Genomic DNA, 19637 nt, shown 5'->3' with positions numbered 1-19637 from the left:
CTATACTTTCTTCCCTATTAATGCAAGTGCTGTGTTTCAGGGAGACGACGAAGCTTCCACTACAATCACAACATCCAATTTAGATGATGCAGATGTAAATAAATCGGAGAAATAAGTTGATGAAATGTGATCATATTTAGATTTTCCTTGATTCTTTTGGACAATGCATCATTTGCGGTTATCTCTTTATATGTACCTGGGCGTTCGACCCCAAGTGTGTGTTATGTTTCCAATATTGAAAACCATACTAATCCAAGTACAGTGTTTCAGGGAGATGACGGAGCTTCCACCACAATCACAACATCTCATTTAGATGATGCAGATGTAAAGGAATCGTTGAAATAAGTCGATGAAATGTGATCATATTTGGATTTTCCTTGATTCTTTTGGACAATGCATCATTTGTGGTTATCGCTTTATATGTACCTGTGCCGTCGACCCCAAGTGTGTGTTGTGTTTCCAATATTGAAAAGCATGCTAATGCAAGTACTGTGTTTCAGGGAGATGCGGATGCCTCCTCTCCAATACAACCATTCATGGCAGTCCATGCAGAGCCAGAGGTATGGATACTGACAGTTCCATCGAAATAGATCATCACTGGTTGAATACTTGTCGTTTGATTGTTGCACACAATGTTTAAATCGTGTTTGGCTATTGAGATGTACCTGTGTGTTCGTCCTCACGTGTGTTTTATGCTAACAATATTTTGATACATAGTAATGAAAGTACTATGTTTCAGGGAGACGATGGAGCCTCATTCCGTGCTGTCTATGCGGATACAGAAAATATAGTCGTTGCAGCGCAAGAGGAAGGGAGGACATGCGGAAACGAATCAGAGCTACAGCGTGCAGATGTTGAAGGTCGAGTCAAAAAAGTTGCAAAGAAAAAAAAACAAAAAAAGGTTAGTTACAAACAGTTCATAACTTTAAAAAAATGTTTGTGCTGGGGACTATTTTATGTTATTTTCCAGTCAATTCTACTACACTCCATCTTGTGTTTAAACTGAACATCCCTTTTCCAATCTCTCCTCCAGTTAACCGTGGGTGTCAGAACTATACACACACAGACAGTGAAGCGAATGAGAGATGTGGCTTGCCAGACCGTGTACACTATGGAGGAACTATCAATTGAGGCGAGGCGTGTTCAGGCTCGAGATGCTCATGTCCAATGACCAGAACATGAATTAACTGTGTTTGGAGACTACAGCAAAGTTGCATTGGACCATAGCTACAGTGCGATCAATACAGATGTTATTGAATGTATTGAAGATAGCTCTGAAGTAGTTGCAGATCAATTTACACAATCTACACCCGCCAAAAATCTGCCACCAAAAAGCCTGTCGACATTGTTGTGTTCTCCCATCAATGTTGAAGTAATAGATGTCGAAATGACAGAGAATGAACCAGCAGCAGCATCCATAGACGCATCAGAACTTGATATCAGCAATATTACTTTCCAATCTGTTGAAATCTCCACAACGTCACAGGCCGAAACAACGTTGACGCAGGATGACAGTCTAATGAAAGAGAGCAAATACATTGTATTCGACAGTTGTTTGATGGAAATTATAAGTATGCTGAAATGTGTGCATTCCATTAGAGGGAAAGTATGTGGGAAGCCATTGATTAATGTGACTCGTCAAATAAAAGGCAGTAACGTCAAAATAAATGGCGCCTGTAGATTAAATCATAGGTTCTCATGGTCTGCAAAACCGATGCTGGGGAAACTGCCAGCAGGCAATCTACTGTGTGCAGCTGCATCACTTTTTAGTGGCTCCAGTTTTAGAAAGTTAGAGGCTTTCTTTCAGTTTGTGGGACTGCATTTCATTTCTAAAGCGCTGTACTACATATGCCAATGTGATTATCTGTTTCCAGCCATTAGTGATGCTTGGAAAATTGAACAATTGTCTCTAGCAAGTACATTCGAAGGCAAACGATTCAGGCTAGCCGGCGATGGACAGTGCGACAGCCCTGGATTTTCTGCCAAGTACTGCACCTACCACTTTCAGGACATGGATAGTAAGAAAATTGTGAGTTTGGTGGTCGTGCAGGTAACACAATGTACATTGTCAGTGGCCATGGAGAAACTACGATTTATAAAATCAGTGGAATATCTACAATCAGGGGGAATGCACATCGACCTCATAGCCACGGATAGACACGTTTCAATTGCCAAGACAATGAGAGAGCAGTTCCCACATATTAAACATCAATTTGACGTATGGCATCTTGCTAAATCAATCAATAAGAAAATCTCAGCTGTAGGGAAAAAAAAGGTTTTGAAAGTATTTTGCAGTGGTCACATTCTATCACCAACCATCTTTGGTGGAGCTCAAAAACTTGTGAGGGGTCAGTGGAAATACTGCTTGAAAAATGGCGGTCACTGATGCACCACTGTACCAACGTTCACCGCTAGACAGCAAATGAACATTTCCACCAATGTGAACATGGCCCTTTGTCCCCAGAGGAGGCACGGAAGAAGAAGTGGTTGATTCCATCTTCACCGACACACAAAGCCATTGAGAAGATTGTTTTCGACAAAACTCTATCAAGAGATTTGAGAGGACTGACAGAATTCTGTCACACAGGATATTTGGAGGTGTTCCACAATATGTGCCTAAAGTACAGGCCAAAGCGCTTGCATTTTAGCTTTCAGGGCATGAAACATCGCACTCTACTAGCGGTCTTGGCCCATAACAGCAATGTCGGACGTGAACAATCTAGGACTAGGGGTAAAGTAAGGATGCCTCGCTACACTAAGGTGTTTTCAAAACGAAGTAAGCAATGGGTGATCAAACCAGTCTATGATGAAATGCAGTTTGACTTTGTGAAAGGCCTTATTGTTGCTGTGTTAGAGAAGCACAGATATGGAATTTTGGACGTTTCTGTGCAGAGCAGTGATCCATTGCCACTGAACATTGCGACTGTGCCATGCCCACTCGAAGCACAGCTGATTGTGAAGTACAAATCCCAGTTTAAATAATTGCAATACGATTGTCTTTTTGTAAATAAATGTTATTGTACAGTGTACCTGTAAACCTAACCCCTACCTTCACCATCATGGGTGGCGAACAAGCTGGGTGTCATCTTTGAATTCTCTCTATTCACCTCACATATGTGTATGTATATATTTTTCTCATGTCTCATCTCATGTAAATGTAAATGCTGCGCACTGTTAATGGAGGGGAGGCTTGCGTATTGCAAATAATAAAACAAACAAACAATAAATCTCACTTTTAACTCAACTCCTGTGGTACTTTATACTTTCCCTGACCTTCTGCAAAAAATTTAATGTCTCAATTTGGGCTGCAAAGCTCGCAGACAACGGGGACAAAATTGGGGCACTTAGAACGCGCCAGCCAAGCGGGCCGTGGCATTTGGGAGAGAAGCCAGTTCGCATTTGCACATTGAGGCGCACTACATAGACGGATTCTAAACTTCAAGTTCTCACAGATGCCTATACTACGTGATGTTGCAAATAAAGAATGCGAAGGACAGCGCCCAGATGAGGCCCACAAGTCGCACTGGAAGTATAAGGGTCTATTGTTTTTTGACCTAGAGACAGGGACCATGCCGAAAGAACTACATTTGAAGGGAGTGCGCAATAACGTAAGAGACGATAAGGCAGAAAATTCAGAAACTAGACCGAGTTTCATTTTAGTTCAGTATACGAAAAATCGTTGTCAAGAGCACGGCCCGTTTTACAGACTGCATTACGAAGAGACACAATGGAAATTTCAAATATAATGTAAGTAAATCTTTACACGCTTTTATACCGGAATGAAGATTTAATGAATGGATGCATGAATAAATGAATGAATGAAGAGCTAGGAAAAGCAAGTAAAACGTGTTCGTAGTGGGCACATGGGCATGCAGGTCCACTGGTCTCACCGATCTCGGTCCTTGGCCCAGCCACTTTTCCCTGCACTGCCTACCTGCACTACGGGACTGTCTCTGTATCGTTCAGCCCCTTCTCCCGGCATTTACCTTGCACTTGCCACCAGCTGGCCCTATTATTTAATTTGTATTCAACAAACCATGTACAGCCCTTCCCCATGCGTGATCAGAAAGACATCTGGCCTAGTAGGATCGTTGTCTGTCTGCCCTTGTTCCCCACCTGCCTCGTCACGCCTAGAAACACTTGAGTATTGGCGCGTTACAAATGCCATATCATATATCATATCGTTCCTCACGCATGTAGACTAACTGTCGTTTATCATTGTGTGTTGGCCTCGATTTATCTCGTTATTTTTCGCATTGATTTTAGAGACGAACATACTCCATTGAACTATCCTTGCAAGCAAATAGTTTCTGATCTGCCGTAATAAATAAACCGAGTAATATTAATGAAGTTCGGCTAGCGAGACTAATTATAATTTTTTTGTTTTCATAACAGGTATTTGATCCCATTCTGCCACTGCCATCTGTTTGAGACACCGGCGGATGGATTCTTCAGCAGACACCTGCAGCTTTGTGTCAACAACTGGAGCTCGATCACCATATTATGGGACGATCGCCAAGGACCCACATGCCCTTACGCTGTACTAGTGGCTAGAAGCAACATATGAACCTTTAGGCTGGACTAGTGCCTAGTTGATGGAACAGCCATGCGGTTCACCGTGCTTCCAAAGTGATTCTTTTTACGAAAATGAACACATTGTGTACCATAAAGGAACAGCGCGTGACTCAAGATGAAACGGAACAGTTATTGCGGATACAGATAAAAAAAAAAAAATGGCTTTCATATGGCAATTGCTGAATATTCTCTAAACATTTAATGTCAAATAAATGTACTTTACCAAATGTAGCGTGTTGCTGTTTCATTTTAAAGTACAGTTTCATATTCCGAATTGTGGCGCGCTGTGTTGTGAGTTGATCTGTGTTGGTTTCCGGGTTCTCTGTGGAGTCGCGCAGAAGATGACTGGGCGCGTTTGCCTACGCAGCACAGTAACGTCACGGAGAGAGGCGGGGAATATGAATGTTTTGATAATGTCAGGCTCAGGGGTGGGGGAATTGATTTAGTGCTGCAAAAGCAGGTCAGCCAGGGCGATCGGGGAAAAGATAGGATTATCAGAAAATGGCGGCTCCCTGGTGCTTGTTTTCGCGTGCGTTTAATGGACGAAAACTCGGGTAAGGTCCATAGGAAAGTTTTCTAAAATCGAGCCACTTAGGCTTAAAAAAACATGGCCGACCCATAGGGACAATAACATTTTTTACTAGACCATGCCTTTAATTTCATGTGCATTCAAACCATTTAATGTTGTGCAAAAACATGAAGTGCATGATGTGCATGTGAAGTCTTTCAAAAAATGTTTTGAATGAGTGCTGCCTGTGCATGTTGTCCATCCTGGGCACCCCTGCCAGGGAGTGCACCCATCCCATCCCCATAATCATCCTCCTCTGTATCCGGGGGCAGTGGAATGTTCCTGCATATGCACAGATTGTGCAACATGGCACATGCAAGCACTATTTTCCCCGTCTTGACTGGGCTGTACAGCAATGAGCCTTCAGATCGGCGGAAGCAGCGGAACCTGGCCTTGAGTAATCCAAAGGTACGCTCTATCATGCCACGTGTGCGTATGTGTGCCCTGTTGTAGGCCTCCTCATGCCTGTTCCTCTGCCTTCATATGAGCGTCATCAGCCATGGTGTGAGTGCATCTCCTGCATCACCTGCATGGGAGTGAAAGCAAGGGCCCATGTAGTGTTCATGGTTTCACTGTCTGAATCAGATGCAGTACAATTATGGCCCATTTGTGAACCTGTTATATGGGGCATCTTATGATCAAACTTGGTGGACAATACCATGCAGGGGTCATTGATGGTCACATTAGTGCATTGGAATTTAGCAATGACTTGTTGCACACAGGTCGATGCCCATGAGTTCATATGTGGTGGGCGACTGTGGCATTGTGCTGTGATGGACACACCTGCAGCAGTCAGACACTGGTCATTGTGTATATGTGAGCAATGCACACTGCTGGTTAAGCGCACATCATGTGCATTGTGGGATCGCAGGTGCATTGGGTGGGTGAGCGACTCACATCCTCATGTCGACCTTGTTTGTGGTGCCACAACATGTCTAGGGTGTGCATGGGCATTAGCAGGGTAGGTACTTGCACACTGTGGCCATTATGAATGTGAAGAGTTATGATGTGTGGGGTGTGGTGACTATCCATGCCATTGGGCAGGGGTCATGCATTGGCATTTGTGCGCACCCAAATGCATGGGACATGTGTGCCTTCGCCACCCCCCCTTTGCACAGGGGTCACGCATTGGCAGTGGTACTTACCCAATAGCCATGTGGTTTGTCCTGCATGGCGTTCCATGTATCATGGCAATGTCGAATTCCGCAAGACCATTGAGTCATGTGTTGACCCAGGGAAACCTGCACAGCAATGGGTGATCACTAGTCCAGCATCGCATACCATCTGGACATGCAGTGAGTGGAATTGTTTCCTATTGTGGTACACTGCCTCCATTGCACGTGGAACTGTCAACTCAACGTGGGTGCAGTCTAATGCACCTATGCAATTTGGCATGCCTGTGATGGCATGGAAGGCCAACTTGGTGGCAATGATCTGGGCAAGGGTACGGGGTAGGGAAATGTACAATGACGCATGGGTCAGCAGCACATCCTGTACCTGGCCAAGTATTCTAGATAGACTGGGCTGCAACAGCCCGTGCAGCTCACCAACAGTGTGCTGATATGTTCCAGTTCCAAGGAAATGCAGTACCGAGACAACCTTCAGCAGGGGGGGTTGCAGTCTGGATGGCAATGCGGCTGCTGATGTCCTCCTCGATTAGGGTGATGAAGGACATGATTGGTGGACGGTCAAGCCGGTATAATGTGTGGATCTGCCCTACGGTCAGGTTCCAGGGTGAGGCCCTGATGCAGGGTATTGCAGGCTGCCTGTGGGGTCATGCCGGCTGCACATTTATGTTTGTCATGGGTACCTGGTTCGTAATTTGCTGCCTGTGCCTCCTCCTCCTCCTCTGCCCCACTGGGCACTGCTTCCTGTAGGTTCACTAGCCCAAATGCTGCTACGGCGGCCGTCAGCATGGTTGTGTTTTTAGGTGGCCTGGGTGTGGGTGTGGCCCTTTTGTAGGCTCCCAGTTGCCTACGTGGTGCAGCTCAGTGTTATGAGCACAGTGTTACGCATTGCCAGTGACTGGGGGTCTGTCGGTGAGTCGCTGCACTGTTTCCGCCGACGCAAATTCTGTGTGCGTTGTCATCGCGGGGTTGGCTTCGAGGTGATGGTGTGTCCGGGATCACAGGAGACTTGTAATGAAGCCCAGTGTGTACCATTGCCACACAGTTCTTGCTCTCACCCTTCTAAGGCTTTGGGTATCCTTTCATATGTTTCTTGATGCACTTGCACATTCAGATTTACTCTTCACCATTTAAACTTCTCTATGATCTATTTCATGCTTGCACCTCTTTGGTGGCCACAGACCTCTGAAATGTGGGCCCCGGGAGGGAAATTAGTGTTTGCTTCTGAACATCATTTTAGCGCCACCTGTGAGAACTCTGTGCTTGACTTAAGCATATGCATGCGTTTAATATAGTAAAATGATGCATCATTTTTAACCTTGACTTTTCTGAAGGAAAACCCCTCATTTTTGCATTGGTTTAAAAAATGCATGTAATTTATTTGAATATAAAAGTGACTACTTAACACAGTGAATGTGTCTATTGATTTGAAAGAACTTCAAATATAATGTGAATTGGCACCAATTGAACCAATTAGGTTTTGGCTGTTTAAAATATAAAGAGCATTTTGGGAGGATAAGAATGACAAAAGAGCTCTATAGCTCTCATATAGTTTGTGAGAGTTGTATGACTATATCAATAAATACCTAAAGCATGCTGCATTGGGTCGTGTTTCCTTTTTATTTATTTTTTATTTTTTTTCAAACAATAGTCATACTAACAAAGCTTTTATAAATACCAGACATATATACACGTTTGGCCATCAAAAATCATAGCTGCCAGAGTGGAATGACTGCTAACAGCTCATAATTACTCGCAGTGTTGTGGATCAGCCAGACAAACCTGGCTTTATATTTAAAAAATGACAACCAGTAAATAAAATATAAACTGCAATAAAATGCTACTCCTCTGGCAATCTGCTGCCCTAGGCCTGGGCCTAGTCGGTCTTATTATAAATAAATCTATGGCTCTAGTAACTATCTTAACGGGAAGAGCAAACACGGTCCTGTTAACAGTATAATAGGTGACAAGCGCTAAATTAATTCCTCATTTACCATAATCTCAGCAATGATTGAGGGCACATGTACCATTTTGCCCAAACAGCTAATATTGTATGCAATGTGCCTTCCTTGTTTTTAAACATTTGAAACATTGAACTAAGCAATATTCAAATGCTAAAGACTAAGAAGGTGCGACATACTGGCCACTAACAGAAAGCAGCCTGAGGCAATGGCATGAGGGCCCAGGGCCATTACCAACCACTATGGCCCACCGGATCAGGTACAAAACATAGGTGGCTAACTCATCGCAGCCACTTCCCCACATTTTTCGGTGCATTTTTCTGTGGGGTAAACTCCCATTCAGCTCTTCCCCTTAGAAATAAAGAAATAAAAAAAAATATACCCTAACCCCACACATGCCCTAAAAATGTAGCAAAGAAATGCAGAAAAACAGATTTGATGAGTTGGTCCTGCCACCTAAGACTTGATTGCCACTGGCACCGAGCTGAACATCCAGTGTGCAAAAGGTTACTATCTTGAGGGAAAAAATTGACCATGGTGAATCTGTAACCTGTTTTTTCTCTACAAAAAATATATTAGAAGTCCAATATAAAATTGTCAGCTTGGGGTCCTTCCATTTCCATGGAGGCTGAGTACTGCACAGATGTGGAAAGATAACAGGGGTGACCAGGTGACAAAAGGTACAATAAAAGAAAAGAAGGCAGTGATGGCTGGACACATCAGGTGTGAGGCAGGTATGGGGCAGCAGGAAGCCTGCGAGCAGCCGACAGCTTGCTCAGAATGCAGACTTCTATGGATAGGCAAAGTCTGCCATCCAAACAATGTGACTGGTTCTCCACACCCAGAGCAATGATGATGGAAGTAAGAATTCTTGAGAAACTCACCTTCATTCTTCTGGTTATGTTCTTACTATGACACATCCCACTGACCTTTGAAAATAAAGTAAATCTATTAACACAATAATATTGTTTAAACATATTAATTGCAACTAAAGGTGTTGCCAGTGCTTCAGTTAACATCTTTTTAGAGTGTTTTAAATTGACGAAAAGACCACAAAACGTCCAAAAATAGGAGCCAGGATACAAAAGACTTACATAGATTGCACATTGTTTAAGTAGGCCTTGCATTAGTGGTGCCTCAGACGTATGCTTTAACATGCTGAAGGTATTTTTATTTTCTTTGAACGTTTCCCAGGACCCCCTCACCCACATCTCCATGTTGCAAGAAGGGGATTTTTTGCAAACAAATTACTGCTCTGGCTTCCATTTTAAGCTTTGAAAATAAAAGGCATACAAATTCTACTTCTCTTTTTTGCCTAACAATTGACCTTCTTTATTAATCCTTGGAAGCTGTTAACTCCTAAAATGTTAAACGTGGAAGTATTTTGACACCCAAAAACCAGTGTTAACATTAGCAAATGCAGTAATGTTACTCAATAAGCCTCATTACGAGTTTGCCGGTAACCCGCCAGTAGAGACCAGTTTTAACAATCTGTACACAATACATTGAACATACGTAGTAAATAAAAGGGACAGAGCTGGAGCGGATAACATTATTCCCCAGAAGAAAATGCATACTGTGGTTAGCTAGCATCCTAGCACTCTTTCAAATCCTGGCATGCAACCATGTTATTAGGCCTTCGTTGTCATCACTCTGGCACAGGTATGCAAAGAAGAATATTTCTGGAATTAAAACACTTTTATCTTGACCTTGGTGGATAGCCTGCGAAGGAAACATTCCTCCGAATGGCGGACGCTGTGGCAGACTGAAATCAGCCTGAGCAAAGCACCTGTTTCTGTGGCGGCCCAGCTTGCTGATTTATATCTTAAAACCTGTTGATCTGAGGGGCAGAAAGGATAACATTAAGTTGCTGAGTGGAGAAAGCACAGCTTCCCACGTCGGTGATTTAAAAGCTTCATCCGACCACAAAAATGCGTCACTGGTCAGCTTCAGGAGAAACGGTTGAGACGTGTTCTCTCTCACACAGATATGTAAACAAATCATGACGCTGCATTGATCCGGAGTGCATACTGTTGAAACTTGAAGTGGGTGGAGTGATGGCTTAGACAGCTCAAGTAGCTACATTTATTTCAGAAGAAATGTACTATAATCTGTCATGTACCAGAGAATGAGGAATGTAAGGGACACCAACGCAGTTATTTTTTATCATATTCATCATTAATTCAAAGTTTTGTAACGCCCTAACCATGACAACTTTTACACTTCTGAATCTTCAAGCTACTAACGTGAAGTTGCTAAGCAAAAGGTTTCACATTTTTTTCAAGGTTTGACTAAATGACGCTCACTTGGGTTCGACCACTCCTTCATGTAAGGTACACACTTCTTGGTTCAACACAATTTAGAGGAAGAGGTTTAGAGAAGCAGAAGGCTGTAGTTAATGCTAACAGCGTGCATAGTGAAGGACATTATTTTAGAAAAGCAAAATATATTTAAATTTAGAATTCGAGTAGCGTACATTAGAAATAGCATGAGAGCTCTTGAGTAGGCTTGACATTAATCTGGTAAATATGTTTATCCTGTGGGAATATATAATAGTGGTAATATACAATAACAGAGTGACACTTGCGCTTTTGAGGGGGATTTGTGCAGATGGGAACACAAAATCAGAGATTAACATGTGATATTTACAGGAGGCAATACACAATCCCAGAGTAAAACTTGTCTATTGCAAAAGGAAACACATAATCAAAGTGAGTGCAAGTGGAATTTATAGATGGCGTACAGGATGGCAAACAACATCACTGGGTGACAAGTGATCTTTACAGAACAGAAAATCGCAGTGATGAGATGTTTGCAGGAGACAACACAAGACGATAGAGATTGTGTATGTTTTTTTACAGGCGTCAACACAGAGAGTGACTTTTAATTATGGGCAGTGGCAGAACAAGATCACAGAGGTTGAAATCAGATTTCTGCGAGAAAAAAACACAAAATCTGAGTTATTGAACCAGATTTTCAGTGAACCAACTGGAAATCATATAGCTACATATGTCAATTGTGCTGTAGAGACTTGTTTTTTTAGGTGGCAAGACAAAATCATAGGGTAGCATACAGGATAACATTTCCCAAAATGAGTCAACAGGTCAGGGTGGACAGTGACAAGAGGAAATTGTTTCAAGTAAAGATGCACAAGGACAAGAGGAAAGGGGAGATGCGGTAGGAAAGATATTCCACGCCTTAGAGGAAGCTTACTTTACATCCTTTTAAAATATCCCTGAGCTTGCTGAAAAAAATGACAAAGGGCAATAGTGAACCTTCTTCATTGCTTGAGGTAACATCGGATAAGAACAAGAAAGTGAAGTTCAGTGAGGAGAAAAATGTGACTATTACATTTGAGAAAGACGCGAACTCTGTGGAGACAGAACACAGCATTATGTCTTTCAAAGATGAAATGCTACCTCCAAATAAGCAGACAGAGAACCAGAGTTCAAATGGATGAAAAAAAAATTTCTGATGGAGATACCAGACTAAAAGGTTATTACTTTCACTCTTGATCTTTCTAGTGACTGCGCTTCAAGCAGAGGCTGTGACCAGGAACTTTTGGAAAGTGGGGAAGTTCCTATTCCATTTTTGATTTCCACATGTGTTTTTATTCCTGACAAAACCACATGAACTTGAGGAAAAGGCCCACGAGGTGTAGGTCCAAGATCAAGCTCATGAAAACACAAACATATGAAAATATAATCAGCATTATCCACTAATTTGCACTTTCTCTGCAAGTTGGAGATAAAAGATGAAAGATTGTTTGGGCCTATCATGGTTCAGGTACAGTGTGACCTATTGGCTCTTGTAGATACAGGGTATCAGGTGACCTTGATGTCTCGAAAAGTACTTGATACTTTGAACCAAGGAAGAGGGGAAGATTAATGTATAACCCTCAAACCCCTCCTTGGGGAACTGTATAATTTTGATGGAAAGGAGATCCGAGCCAATGGGGTTACAGAAGCAGAAATCAAAATGCGGCGACATCAGTTTACCCCTCCAGTGATAGTTCTGCTTCCTCATAGCACACCAGTTTTACTGAGAAATGATTCTCTTCAGAGGCATTCGTCTTTCATAGATTCCATGAATCAGGTCCTCTGGAACCAAACTCACTGCCCGATCAAATTAAAGGAAAGTGCCAACTATGCCAATCTCAACAGTACTTCTCACTTAATCGATATGCATCCAGGCAGAGTAGAGATTAATTTTCTAAACACTCCTGTCTCAGACATCACATCACAATTATAAAGGTTTGGTGATGGCAATGGGACGTCCAATCAACCTTCAGAAATACATCTGTCTGTGTTGTGTTTTGTTTGTATGAAGTTGATGCTGTAATTATTATTAGATATAGTTAGAATTGTGTAATTATTGTTCTTTACATTATATCAAAATTGTTATGTATTTATTCTAGAATTCTTATAATTTATAGATATTAGGACACATTGTATTCCATTTCTTCATGTTTTTTATTCATTGATGTTGGCCTTTTATATGTATTGGATGGATAAAATGTTATAAATAAATAAATGTAAAAAAATAAATCTACCAGTGAATGTTTTTGTTTTTATTTTTATTTTTTTTTATTTGTTTATAGTGCATTTGATTGCATTGCAACCTTTTCACACTGTTGCAGTTAAAAAATGAAACATATAGAAATACACATTACATTAAAAGTACACAGTAAAATTCATTAAAACCGATAACCCACTGAACGGAACGCCATGCAAATATATTACAAATATAAAATAAATTATCATTTTCTCAGCTGGTCTTCCCTTAAGGTGAGTTTTCTAAGAGCTATTTCCCAAACATGCATGTAGGCCACTGAGAGGACAAGAGATTCAGCCCCAAAGAGGTAGCTCCAAAATTGATTAGTGGAGGGCCTCTTAAATTTAGCGTATGCATGATCATAAAAGCTTTCTAGGTTTTCAGATTGCGTTAAAGTATGTTGGGCAGATTCAATATTTTTCCCCACATAATCTGCATAACCTATTATCATATGTAACCCCAACCCAGGCCTGTGTGTTTTCCAAAACAGGGATTGTCTGTAACCTTATCAATACAATGAAACTAGTCAAGGCCAGATGCCACACTTTTATTAAATAAGATTTAGGGCTGCCCAAAACAAAAGCCTGATGGGAGTACTCCCCAAATTTCCTTAGTGTATTAGCGTCGAAGGCCCTTGCTTTAGCTGGAATCCATGCCAGGTTAAATCCCAGCCAGGAATCCGGCGTTGGAGTTACTCCAATGTCCTCCAGGTATCGCATGACCCTTACATCCAGGTTAACAAACCATTCACTCTTTAGGTATTAGTTAGCGTGCTGGGGTGCAAGTAGGGAATCCAGCCCCACCAGATAAAATGCTATGATGGCCCAGAAATGACAGGAGGCCAATGACCACGACGTGAAGAGAGAAGGAAGGCCTAGTTCGAGTCTAATCGCCTGTATTGGTGTTCTAGGGGGTAGATTTAGCAAGAACTGTAAAATCTTTCCCTCCAGCTTGCCTAGAGATGACACCCATTTCCATGGGAAGACCTCTAGGGCGTAAATCATGGTAGGAACGATTGAGGACTTGTATACCAGGATCTTGGCTTCTATACATCTCCCACCTTGTCGATCTTCTTTTTTGTGTGGCCTCCTCTAATAAATGGGCACCAGAGGAATTTGCCCTATTTGTGATTAAAGGTGTCTATAATCATAGGTCCTTTGCACTTTTTCTCCACCTAGCCACCAGTTATAAGTATTGCTTGCTTGTGCCCCTTTTCCGAAAACCATGATTTTCGTCTTGTTAATATTTGGTCTCAAACCAAGATTGGTAGCGTATTCAAATAATGCCTGGACCGAGCGCTGTCATCTGATTTTGGTTCCATCAAAGATAACAACATCGGCCACATTCAACGTACAGACCAGTCCCTTGCCCCCATAGGTGGGTGGGAAATTCATCACTTCCCCCAGCCTTTGTTCAAGTTGTGACAGATAGACATTGAAGAGCAGGGGCGCCAAAGCACATCCCTGTTTCAAACCCTTCCTACTCGCAATGGGGCAAGATAGTTCCCCATCCTGGGAAAGTCAAATTTTGACCTCTGTCCCGCTGTATAAAGCTTTATTTTTGATTTTTATTTATTTGCATTTGGTTTATACAAACCTTTACAAACATTATTTACAAATTTCAAAATATTACATACAATCTGGCAACATGATCTCATTTGGTTATTATAGATTTTTATAAGATCACACATTTCTAAATTAAAAGCAGTTTCACATCAAACATTTAAAATTCAAGTGTCAGCTGCTCACTAATTCTATGTGCAAAAGTACAAATGTGCAAATTTCATCATTATAATTCGATTAAGATAATAAAAAGATGTTATCATTTCAGGAGAGATAATTAGACACTTGATTAAAAACTGAATTGATCTAAAAACAATGCAACTAAAAATACTAACATGTAATAAGATACACTTTCTTTTTGAAATAGCTCATCATCAATTATCTTCAAGAGACGAGTTAATGCTAAAGTTAATGATATGTTATCCCCCTCACATCATTCTTATCCACAGAAGATTCATTGAAAATTCTGATTCATCACTAATATACTTTCGCAGTGCAAGCAGTCTAGCAGTTCTAAAATGAGGACATGCTATATCTAGATGTTTCAAAGTTTCTTTGGGCTCATTACAGCTCAAAATTCTGCACTGCAGCACCCGTTTTGTTAGAACTAAGGGTGCCCAATGTACTGTTCTTTCAAGTGTGTGGAAGTGATTTAACTTAAAATGCATGTACAGAGTATGAGCCTTACTTACTACATGGAAAAGATCTTAAATAAGAGCATTGAAGATTTCTTTGTTTGCAAAACATTGCATACTCCTTATTCAGACTGTATTTATTTAAAACATCAATGGTAGAAATCCAGTCAATATCATATATTTTTTTTTTATGAACCCTGACGGATAGTCAGATCTTGATTCACAACACCCAGATTAGCCAAAGATTGTATTTTGTTTTAGTTCGAAGGAGGATCAATGATTTTGGAATAATGAGTTATCATTCTCCACTCATATCTGGAAGCTAATGAGCTAAGTCCCAATTTAATTTAAGACTGAATAATTAATTTCTTATTTAATTTATAATGAGCTAGATTTATATCTATACTTTTCAAGCCCTTCAGATCTATTTTTTTTTTCATTTTAACATGGCTAATTCTGAATTAAATGTGAATTTGTGACTACACGTATAAGACTTTTGTTTACTAGTTAGATGTCTGAGCTGTGTTTTAATTATATTATTTACATGCTCTTCCAACTAGAAAAAAATGTAATCTTTATATTATACAAGTCCACAACCTTCCCAAGTTTTAGCCAAACCAAATTAACAATTTGTCTGTATAATTTTAAATTCCAACACAAAGAGATGTATGGGCCATCAGGTTCTTTTAGCACCAATGCCGGAGCAATGACATGCTTTACATAAGCAATGTTTATCTTCAGATTGATTATCAAGTGATCACTTAGACCTGTATCATAGACAAACACAGAATCACAAAGATGACCTAAGGTTTTGGAAACACCGAAATAATCTATCATAGAACTCAAAGATCCACGTTTCTATGTACACAAGGGCGAATTAACTGCAGTTTCAACTATAGAAATATCCCAATCGGATATGTATGCAACCCATTTTTTCCCTCTACACTTTGATGCTGTTTCTCCAAAGTTCGTCGATTGTATAAGACTCTCACAACCTGCATCATGACAGCAAGAGTTAAAATCACCGCCCACGATTACCTCATAGTGAGGATTGTGCAGGAATGCGTCTTCCAGGATTTTATCTTATTGCTTAGAAATGTTGTCTAATGTTATCTTGGCAGGATTCCAATACAAAAATATAAGCAATACAGATATTTCTACATTATCTTACAAACGAAACTCAACAACCAGCAGATGTTCAGAGTAAAATAATAGTCTAGAGGCTGCTGTCAATGCATTATCAATGATAATCGCAAGGCCTCCTGACGGTCTACCTCCAAGGGCCATTGTAGCAGGTGTGGAGTAAGCAGTATATCCATTCAAGCGAAAATGGCTACCGTTCATGGTTTCTTGAACCAATTAAATTGTTGGTTTGGCATAAGAAGGAAGTGAGGAGAACCAAGCGTGAAAGTTTTTGTAACCACATGAATTCCATGAAATAACATTAATCCCCTTCTGGTGATGCTGGCTACACTGAAATGGTAGCTGGTTTAGTGGCCATAATTGTCTTGATTAGAGGTTGAACCGATGTCCAATCTTTTACTGCACCAGCCAATGACAAGAACTGAGTAATGATCTCTTTGCTGGGTACCTTCACATTATTAACATTGAGCGTTGGACTTTCAGTGGTTATAGCAGGAATCACCCAACTTTCAACAAACTCAGTCGCTTCCTCTGTGGTTTTAAAAAGCTTAATGGATAACCTTACGTGTAAAAGATCAGATCTATGCTCCCAAATGAATTTTAATATGATTATTGAGTGCACCTGGCAAATCATGCATTTATTATTCTCAAGAGATAATTTTATCCAATCAATATCCGCTGAGTTTAAAATTCACAATGAAGGAATTTGATTGAGTACATTGAGCAGGAATGAACGATTGATTCTGGAGTTACCTAGTAACTTGAATCACTCTCTGAACCTCAGATGTTCAAAATTTGGTGAGGTCATATGTTATAGTGTCAGTTTCTATAGAATTTTTTGAAATTTCAGTTTTGTCATCAGCAATGCCTTATGGAATCACATTTGGGTTGGCAGTAGCCTGTGGTGGAGCCATATCACATGTAGGGGGGGCAACAATAGAGTGTGGCAAAGCATTCTGCACTGCTGCATGACTACTCTCATTAAACCAGAGAGAATTTGAGAGGGTGAGAGTTTAATGGAAAGCGGAATAGGCGTTTGCTTTGCCACTGAACCCGAGGACAATAAACAAGAAACTTTTATTTTACCAATAATAGGAAAAAAATTGGACATCTGAGCTTGTTTCTTACCACCCAGCTCATTCATAAGTCATGGAGAGACATGCATCTCGTCAATAGGCTTAAAGGGAACTACTTTTGCCTCAGCCGATACTGTTTCATGCGACTTCGTAGCATCGCCAAATGTTTTATTGTTTCTCTTGTTTTCTGTAGACATCCTAGAAGTAGACAACATATTTGGCATCACCTTTCAGCTGTAAGTGAGACTTACTTTCTTCATCTAATTGCTAAAGATCCAATATCTCATCCTTGCTAGAGATTGCACACACATTTTATATAATAGAGTTATGACCTTTAATTTTTGTCAACAGTAAGTTCTTAGTTTTCTTGCCATCTGACTTGTTCTGAGATTTCCTGTTGGCTCTTATTTTAGCTGCCCTAAACTGCAAGCGTTTGGTTCTGCGTGAGAGAAAAAAGGTGGTACCACTCGTTATTTCTTCCAAAAGATCGGACATATGCACGTTAGTAGCACTTGACACCACCACCAGCTTTTTCTCTTGTTCTATATAATCTGTTAATGGAGACGGACAATTCGGGTAATCATGCTCTATAGAGATTGATAACCTAATCGTTTCAGGAGTCCCATTTTCCCATCTTTGTTCGTTAGATACATTATTCTTAATGGAAAAGGCTCTCAAGGTCATTTATTTTCACTATGTTTGAATAAATGATTTTCCATATTTCCGTAGTATCTTTTGAAGCGGAGCTTGTCAGCTTTGTGTGTTCAACATCCTGTTGCACATAGCCCTCACAATTATTAAGAGGTGTATAGTTAAAGTCCACACTTGTTTGGGATGGCTTGTGTTTGCTAAACACCTGGGATGTTTGACATTGCACAGAAGATGTCTGTTTGTTTAGAGAAAAAGGAATAGGTGTAACTGCTTCACAGCTTTCTCTAGCAAGCATGAAACCCTTCAGTTTGTTCAGATTTGCGTGTATATCCGAGATGGAGATCTGAATATCTCGGATCTCGTAATGAGTAACCTCATGTCCTTTATCCAGCAGGTTAAGAATGCGGGTCAACACAGGAAAGGAATATGAATCAGGTGCATTAGGGTCAACAGACAGCTCAATACTACAAGGTAACCTTTCCTTATTAGATGTTCTCCCCAGATATACTAGTTGTTGATTTTTGGGAAACTTTGAATCTTCATTATAACAACCAGGTAACCCTTCCATGTCCTGCGATACTCTATTCGGGAAGAAGGACTGGGAACATGCTCTAGGTGTGCCCTGAGTCTTTTTGTTAGAAATAACAGATGAGAGAGTACTGTTAAGTGGTTTGACATGTGAGTTCCTATTGGAGAAAAGACACATTTCATCCACGGCGGTGGGGCAAAAGGGCAACAGAGTAGACGGACCTAAGTATAGTCTAATGTGTTTCCCTAGTTCCGCCATCACTGCACGAGCTAACATTGAAATGTCTGATATTGCTTCATTGTGATGTTCTACCAAATTAGCTGACGAAGACCTGGTCATAGGGTGACCAAAACTACCCAAATTACCCCGTAAAGCAGACTTATTTAAATCATACATTTCCTGCAAAGAATAGAAATGATATTCTTGATTGGAAGGAGCGGACTGATGTACTTGAGTACTTATGTGGCTACGAGTTTGAACTACGGTATTGCCAGGCAACTTATTGTCAACTGGTTGCATGCCCGTTTCTGCAGAATGTTGCAAATCTTTTTGTTTATGTTTGCGGTAGAGGATTCTGTAAGGCATCTGCCACTATGAAGTCCCCCACCATTATAGTAATATTTATATTCAGTAAAAAAAGCTTTGTTAAAGGGACGTTATGGTTAAGTAGGTCTACTAAAAACCTATGAAATTCACTTAAAAAAACTTTGTTAACAGGACGTTATGGTTCAAAGTAAAACCGAAAAACCCTTGAAATTCACCAGTTATGGTAAGCTAAGCAACCATAACTCGCGCAACCACTGTGTGCTGGCAACACTAACACCCAGTACATCAAAGATGGCATCACAAATATCATTGATGACATCACTGAAGACATCATATGTGCATTTACTTTTCATAAAGGGGTTGTGAATGTAATGTTGGGAAAAAAGTATCAGGGATTATCGAGAGGTGTCATAAACGACATACTTCAGTATGCAATGTAGTGTTGTAAAGAACTTTCCATTGCAGTATTCTTTCTAGTACAGGAATCTACTCATACAGAAATGTATGTATTGCCTGCAGCATACACCACAGAGGTGCTATATTTGTACTTTTCCAAAGCTATATAAAGAAACGTTGAATGCTTCTGTATCAGACTTTTCCGTACTGTGAAATCTGTACTAAGTAGCTAATAATCCATCACTTACTACATATTTCTACTACTACACACAAAACATGAATAGACTACAATGCATACAAATTTGGGCCTTGCC

Source organism: Ambystoma mexicanum, chromosome 5p, assembly GCF_040938575.1.
Source record: "Ambystoma mexicanum isolate Mex_15411 chromosome 5p, UKY_AmexF1_1, whole genome shotgun sequence".
NCBI lineage: Eukaryota > Metazoa > Chordata > Amphibia > Caudata > Ambystomatidae > Ambystoma > Ambystoma mexicanum.
This window is presented reverse-complemented; position numbering follows the sequence as displayed.